At 40.9% G+C, this 8,726-nt stretch overlaps 1 non-coding gene across 1 annotated transcript; it reads right to left on the bottom strand.

The window, feature by feature from the left end:
• Nucleotides 1-8,642: 8,642 nt before the first annotated feature.
• trnan-guu (transfer RNA asparagine (anticodon GUU)) lies at nt 8,643-8,716 on the bottom strand. The gene has a single exon. It is a non-coding gene; the product is annotated as a tRNA-Asn (tRNA).
• Nucleotides 8,717-8,726: the final 10 nt, after the last annotated feature.

Raw genomic sequence — 8,726 nt, 5'->3', positions numbered from 1 at the left:
TCACACACTGCTTTTTACTGCTGTTTCCTGTCATTAAATGCATCATGTGTGCCTTTCTGTACCCATACTACCATCTTGCTGTATATTACTACACTCACACGAATCTTTACGATCTTGCTAAAGTCCAGTTACATCTAGTTTCAGTTTCAGACATGCAGTGGATCCATTAATCATTCTCATTAAGTCCTGGGGATCAGCAGGAAATGTAGTTGATTATTATTACTTGTAGGATAGTATTGAAATTCAGAGTAGTAGCAGTAGTAGTAAATGAATGAAACAGGGTAACTGAATTTCTCTTTATAATATTTCAGCGTTTTTCCCCTCTCCATGTTCTTCTCAGCTCTCCCCTCACCCTCAGGCTGACCTCAGTCTGATTTTGAACACTCCAAGTGTGCAAACAGCTGGATATCTGAGCTGCACACATTCACCTTCAATCCACTGTGTGTGAATGTGTGAATCTTATACATGATTGAATCCAAACCTGTCTGCAAATTAAATCTTGATATCTTAAAATCTTTTGCCCACCACACTATGATCTGCCCACCAAAGCTCTGGGCTCTGTATTTAGACCAGCATATTCTGTGACAAAAATACGACAGAGCTAAATTCCAGATCTAGCGCTAAAAGGCCTAAACGTTTTTGGTGTTTTTAGAGAACGAACTACAAAAAAATCAAACCAAAAATAGGGAAAAAGACAGAGAGGGGTGAGAGGTAGTCTGTTTCCCCCCCTCCCTCCTGTCGCTGCTTCACAGCCCATTAGGTCAGAGCAGAGCAGGGAGCGTGGCTCTTAGGCTGCCGGTGTAATATTGGTGAGGACACGGCTGAGGGAAGGACCGCAGAGGTTTTTAAAAGCCTGTGTTGGCTGTGTGGGTGAGGTGAGATGTCATTTCCTCTCACTGCCTGAGAGCACCATCGCAGTGATATAAAAGCATGCAGTTCCTCGGCAGCTGCTGACGGGCAGCAGATAGACGATGGGGAGGATGAGGAAGGTACTGACATCTGTGGGGATTATCCTAAATGTGTGCAAATAGAACTGTTACTGATGGGAACTCAGTTTATAGCATCAACAATATTTAAAATAACAATAGCTTTAGCACTAAGGCTTAGTGTTTTTCCTGTAACCTCTCACATAAATCAATGTCTTCTTTTAATCCATCGTCAATGATTTAACGTGTATTATGAGCATGTCAACCAAAGAATGATTTTTCTTCCCACTGAAATAATTTTTTTGTAGCCTGAAAATGTAAAATTATCCACAAGTTTTCACAAGTGAAAAAGCCAAAATTGGAGGAACTTCTTAGGAAATAAATATAATTTTGTATTTTTGTATCATAAACCACCCAGCCAAATTTGAATAATTAAAAAATCCCCAAGAAAATAAAATTAGGTTTCAAAATCGTACAAAAACCCCCTCAAAATAAAAAAACACTCAGAAATGCTGGGGTGTGTCTTGTCTGGTATAATATGGCGGTGATGATGACGTATTACAGCAGCAAGCCAAAGAGGTCAATGCAACCTCTACATGTGACAAAGCAGGGTTACAAGTAAGTTATTAATAATTTACAGAAACATTGTGTGCAATAGTCCACCTTCCACATTCTCTTCCTCTCTGTTACAGCCTCTCTCTTAAACACCACAAGCGCTATGGCAATTAGCCTTTGTCTCCTTGCATCCTCCATTCTGACAAATGTGCTACTATAACACAAAAAGTTGGTGGTTTGCGGGTCGGACCCGAGTGACTCTGATAACGGGTTGAGTAGGTGCAGGTATTAATAATAGCTAATAGCTAGCTAACTTGCAATTGAGCGAAAGAGAATCACTGATGCTGTGCGCTCTAGTGTTGATAAAGTGTAGGGGACTTATGAGTTAAGATAGGGATAGCTCCAGTGTGTCATCCAGCTATGATTTCAGGCCCGCCCAAAAAATCCTGAACACAAAAATGGTGAAAAACTGTCAGGCTAACTCCACAATTCAATACTATATAGCTCTGTCTTTTCAAATGTTTTCAGCAGTTATTTTCTAACATGTTTAATGTGTTTAGACACAAATCTCAGATTTTACTTTATCTGGATTTTAAAGAGCAACTTAACAGCAGCTGTAAATGTTGTTTTTGCTAACCTGCAGTGGTTCTCAGTGAAGTGTGCAGGTGTGTCAGTATGCTGTGACATCACTGTCGGGTGTGTTTACATGTGCAACACAGCACGGCTCTGACAAAACCTAGAGTTTACTTAAACATACTTAAAACTTTCAATCAGACAAGGCAGTAAAAACACTGCTTTTCAGCCTTCATGTTTTTAGCCTTTTCAGCACATACACCTAAACCTGAGTCACGTTTTTTCATAAATTAAATAAGTGCATCGGAGATTAGAAACTAACAAGTGAACAGCTTTACAAAACAACTACTTTTTCTTCACCTGAAGGAATCTGCAGTCTGCTTTATCGTCCATGACTCACACTATGACCTTGTACTGTACTTATGTATGAGTGCGTGTGTGTGCGCTTTTACAGTATATGTCTTCCTCCATGTTGTCATGCAGTTTGTCAGCCTCAGTTTTCTGTGTATATATTGACATTAGCATCTGTGGAGGTGTCTCTATATTCATGCAGATTCTGTACAGTACACACTGTACTGTATGTCTCATGTCTCCAGGGGAATTTTACGTTGTTAAAACTCTGAAACACTGGTGTTTGAGATGATAGAGAGGAAAGAAAACAATGGTACCCTTTAACACCCTATCTTTGTCCTTTGCTTTTATGAACACAGCCTCTCAGGATCAGCTTTCTTCTCCGCACATTAGCATTATCTGAGGTGAGAGGACACCTGGGAACCAGAGGAGCCAGACTTTGGTCCGGGGTGTGAGTTAACCCCGATTTCTCATGCCTAGACTCCTTTCACACTTTGATCACAATTGTGAAGGCGACCCCGGGTCAAGCATGTGGAGATACCCTCACCCGGCTCGGAGAGGTAACACTGAGCATGCTCATGACCTGGCTGAATGGGTCACATCTCCCTCCCTCAGGGCGTACGAACACATAACCAAAGCGCATCAAGGCCTACACACTCCAGTGTCATCACTCCATGAAGACAGATGTGAATGCATGAAGGCACCATGCACATGTATCGCATTCACACGTTTTCAAATTGGATTAAATAAGATCATATAAGGTGCACATAACACACATATATTCACACATACACATCTAGTGATATAGAGTACATCTGACAGAGTATTTGAGCCATATGGCCTCAGACCACATGTTGCCACAGACACCAACGTATATACAGTACATGTGTGCGACAATAAATGAACACACAACTGTGAGGATGTGTTAAAAAAAAACCCACATCTGCCGTTATCACAGATACAAAACCTCACACACACATGAGCTGTAAGCGCATAATACACAGAGCACAGTAGGTGTCTGCGTGAAGACTCCACTGAAAAAGCAGGGAGAGCCCAAACATGCCAGACGGGATCAAAATCCACCGCTCTGCGCCCTGCCGACGTCACAACCCCGGGTAAGAGGAGCTGGACAGGAAGGGTGGCAGACCTTGGTGTTGTCACTGCAGGGGATGCCAGAGGAGCTGAGGATCACACACGAAGCCGACAGACACACACACACTCGCAGAATTATAGTATGTACGCGGGCAGATATAACAAATGGGACTGGTTCTTCTTACTGCATCTGAGTCACTGTCACCACTCTTGTACAGTTTCTGGCAGCAGCAGGCAGCTGTTTACAGCAGGAAATAAAATCACTGTGCACTACCTGCACTATCTCAGGAGTTGGTGGAGACCAAAACACAGCTGAAATAAGAGTCAATATAAAATGCTACATATACGAGTCATAAAAAAAGAAATATAAATAAATAAATAAAATAAAAAATATGGGTATCATCGCACTACCTGTTCCCCTGTCTTTAAGTAAGAGGGTTTGGTTAGGTGCCTGAAATAAAATCTGTGGTTAGAACAAGCTTCAGAGATTTTCACGTTTTGTTCCACGACATAAAATACATCAGTAAACACCCAAATCGTGAATTTTGAAGCTTTTATGTGTCCTTAAAAAGGCGGTGCCAACAAATGGCTACAGTGACTACAGAACGTCATCATGCCGAACACACTAACTGGCCTATTAAAAAATGTCATCCCTGCACTGGTCTATTGGATTTAATCCTTCAGGTTGCCAGAAACACGACTCTAAATAAATGCTAATGTTGCTACATACCTGCTAGATGTGTAAATAATTAACAGCTTGCTAACATAATTGCAGTATCTACTTTTAAAAAGTGAAAATGTGTCAGTGCTGTAATTACAGATTGTTTCCCCTGCAGGAGATGCTGATTAAAGTGTTTAGCTGAGATGTACAAAATATCTGTAATAAACTAAAAAAAAATAAAAATAAAAAAAAAATAAAATAAAAACTTATTTAGGTGGAATATTAAGCAAAACTGAGGCACTGTGGCATCATACTAACAAACAGCTACAGCAGAGACTGATTGCAGAAATATTTTTTGTGCTCCATTAAAGGTTTTTTGGGTGGTAAAAGAAAAGTCAAGATATTTTAATCACCAGAACCTCCAGCAATCACAAATTAACAATTTAACTGCAGCAAATTGAGCACTGATGGCTCTCTTTTTATTCCCAGTAGAGGGACATTGGTTTGATAATTTAAAAATTTCCACGCTTTACATTTTTGGGTACTTAATTGAGTTTTAAATGGCAGAACTTTGAACTTTGTGTCCTTGTTGTTTCGCAGCCTGAAAAGAGCATTTTAACTTTAACACTGCTGAGAACATTTGCTGAAAGGGGAATTCTTCTCCAGCCTCTTCAACTTATAAACCCTTTTCATAATAAACCTGACACTGTCAAAAAATGCTTGCTGTCAAGATGGAAAAAAAGGCTACATTCTTTCTCCCTGAAAAGTTAACATGTTGATGGACAATTTTTAAATTACAACAATAGAATACTTTTTTTGGTGCCTTTTAAAATACTCTTTACATGACTGTACTTCTTTTCTTCCATCAAATTCACACTTTCAGAGCTCTGAGGTTCATTACAAACAACAGATATCAAATAATTATGAAACGTCTTGTTTTCTGATTCACATGTGAATTATGATGTGTAAAATGTTTGGGGTTAAGTTTAGGTCTATTTCAGTTGCAGTTGAGCTTGGTAAAACACTCAGCATCAATAATACAGTGATCAACCTGCCAAACACAGGGTATGAGGCTAAATCCTTTCAGTCTTGTCGGTTCAAATGGATTTCAATGCTTCTACACGTAGCTGCCATACTGCTGAATTATTTACAGGTGGTAATTAAGCGATTGTGGCTGCTATACAGTACAGGCCAAAAGTTTGGACACACCTTCTCATTCAATGCGTTTTCTTTATTTTCATGACTATTTACATTGTAGATTCTCACTGAAGGCATCAAAACTATGAATGAACACATGTGGAGTTATGTACTTAACAAAAAAAGGGGAAATAACTGAAAACATGTTTTATATTCTAGTTTCTTCAAAATAGCCACCCTTTGCTCTGATTACTGCTTTGCACACTCTTGGCATTCTCTCCATGAGCTTCAAGAGGTAGTCACCTGAAATGGTTTTCCAACAGTCTTGAAGGAGTTCCCAGAGGTGTTTAGCACTTGTTGGCCCCTTTGCCTTCACTCTGCGGTCCAGCTCACCCCAAACCATCTCGATTGGGTTCAGGTCCGGTGACTGTGAAGGCCAGGTCATCTGCCGCAGCACTCCATCACTCTCCTTCTTGGTCAAATAGCCCTTACACAGCCTGGAGGTGTGTTTGGGGTCATTGTCCTGTTGAAAAATAAATGATCGTCCAACTAAACGCAAACCGGATGGGATGGCATGTCGCTGCAGGATGCTGTGGTAGCCATGCTGGTTCAGTGTGCCTTCAATTTTGAATAAATCCCCAACAGTGTCACCAGCAAAACACCCCCACACCATCACACCTCCTCCTCCATGCTTCACAGTGGGAACCAGGCATGTGGAATCCATCCGTTCACCTTTTCTGCGTCTCACAAAGACACGGCGGTTGGAACCAAAGATCTCAAATTTGGACTCATCAGACCAAAGCACAGATTTCCACTGGTCTAATGTCCATTCCTTGTGTTTCTTGGCCCAAACAAATCTCTTCTGCTTGTTGCCTCTCCTTAGCAGTGGTTTCCTAGCAGCTATTTGACCATGAAGGCCTGATTGGCGCAGTCTCCTCTTAACAGTTGTTCTAGAGATGGGTCTGCTGCTAGAACTCTGTGTGGCATTCATCTGGTCTCTGATCTGAGCTGCTGTTAACTTGCCATTTCTGAGGCTGGTGACTCGGATGAACTTATCCTCAGAAGCAGAGGTGACTCTTGGTCTTCCTTTCCTGGGTCGGTCCTCATGTGTGCCAGTTTCGTTGTAGCGCTTGATGGTTTTTGCGACTCCACTTGGGGACACATTTAAAGTTTTTGCAATTTTCCGGACTGACTGACCTTCATTTCTTAAAGTAATGATGGCCACTCGTTTTTCTTTAGTTAGCTGATTGGTTCTTGCCATAATATGAATTTTAACAGTTGTCCAATAGGGCTGTCGGCTGTGTATTAACCTGACTTCTGCACAACACAACTGATGGTCCCAACCCCATTGATAAAGCAAGAAATTCCACTAATTGACCCTGATAAGGCACACCTGTGAAGTGGAAACCATTTCAGGTGACTACCTCTTGAAGCTCATGGAGAGAATGCCAAGAGTGTGCAAAGCAGTAATCAGAGCAAAGGGTGGCTATTTTGAAGAAACTAGAATATAAAACATGTTTTCAGTTATTTCACCTTTTTTTGTTAAGTACATAACTCCACATGTGTTCATTCATAGTTTTGATGCCTTCAGTGAGAATCTACAATGTAAATAGTCATGAAAATAAAGAAAACGCATTGAATGAGAAGGTGTGTCCAAACTTTTGGCCTGTACTGTATGTCTCTGGGGAGAACTGTCAGAACATTACATAGTTTTTTAAGAGGAAGATCATCAGATCAGCTGTCCATCCTCCACCCCACCCCCACTTATTGTGTTTATTTTGGCCTAATTCCAGCTCCCTGGTTTCATAAAGGAGCAAAATCCACGCACTTAAATTGAATAGATGATAAACCTCAGGCAAAAAACACAATTCACACTGTGTGTGGGCTTGTGTGTGTCCTGTCGTGTCATGTTTGTCTAGGGCACATATTATGAAGTGGCTGTCTGTCCCGAAGCTGTTGTGGTATCGCTGTCGCAATTGCATTCGCATTTTTACGTCATGTTATCTCTACCAACACCACATTTTGGGATTATAATGAGGATGCGTGTCACAAGAACAATGGGTTTTGTGGAGCGTTGCCCCGCTGATGAACCGGGACGAGCCAATGCTCCATGACCTGGATACAAGAGGAGGGGTCGTGATATTAGAAAGGGTCATGGGGTCAATAGCAACACGCATGCGTGTAAGGGTGAGCAATCAGACATACACTGCACGCACATGCAGGGTTAGCACATACAGGGTGAGCCGACTATAGCGTGTGTCATGGTGGTTGCGTTTCAGTTCGTTTGTCAAAGCTTTATGTTCATGTTCAGGTTAATAGTGCAAAGCAGTGATAGCTGCTGCTGGATTGGACACATGTAAATTTGACCTTGTTAATGGTGTTGCCGAGCACTTGATCTTTGCAGCTTTGCACATAACCAGAGTGTGAGATCACACAGCAGCTGAACCGATAAACTCTGAGGTCATAGCAAAGTCCAAAAGGTTCATGTGAGAAAAGAAGGAAAATAAGCCCCTTTTTTTTATGAATGCTAAAGTTCTGATGCTCACTGTAATCTCATTACTTATAACAGGCAAAAAAACTCAAAGCAGTAGAGGTGCTCTAATGGCCTGGTGGTGTAAGACACATACCATATAATGAGAATGCAGCTTCCTATCCCATCAACTTTATTACAGGTTGTACATCAAGACAATGTTCTCATCATACTATAATTAAATAAACATGTTTAAAAATCAAACAAGATTTTTAAATATCTGAGTCTAGATTTGCCATTGTATTTTAAAATCCAGGTACCACTTTCTTAGTAATCGTTTATATAGTCTAACTAATGCTTTATAATTCAGTTATATGCCTGACATCTATTTATCCTCCATCCATTCATTTACAAATTATTCAAATCTAGTTCAGTAGTTCAGTTCAAAGAAAATAGTTCCTACATGAAACTGCTCACAACAAGGTCTGTGGATTATCTTGAGGAGCCAGGTCATGATGATTTTACATTTTTTGGTGCTTTGAGCACCACAAGCTGAGTGCCATCTAGTTCCATTAGTTTGGAGAGAAGATCGACATCTCTACGGCTGATATCTCCAACACTCTGCAGCTAACACCAAAACAGTCTGATAAATATCACTACAAGTAGGAGGAAAAATATATTTTAGGGTAAACTGTGCCTTTAAGTGTGAATTCCAACTTGAATTCTTTTAGATACAAGGATGTAGCGGCACTGATGATGTGTAATAATCACTCTGTCACAGTAACAGTTTTGCTCCTGGTTTCTTGAACCTTTACCCTGAGCGTGGAAACAAGTTTACTCATTAACATGTTGTCTGGTTACCTAATCACAAAAGTGACGTCCCTGGGTGGGCTCGAACCACCAACCTTTCGGTTAACAGCCGAACGCGCTAACCGATTGCGCCACAGAGACAGCTATTTGC

Source organism: Epinephelus lanceolatus, chromosome 22 (genome assembly GCF_041903045.1).
Source record: "Epinephelus lanceolatus isolate andai-2023 chromosome 22, ASM4190304v1, whole genome shotgun sequence".
Lineage (NCBI taxonomy): Eukaryota > Metazoa > Chordata > Actinopteri > Perciformes > Serranidae > Epinephelus > Epinephelus lanceolatus.
Note: the sequence above shows the minus strand (reverse complement) of the source record. Positions and strands in the feature narration are given on the sequence as shown.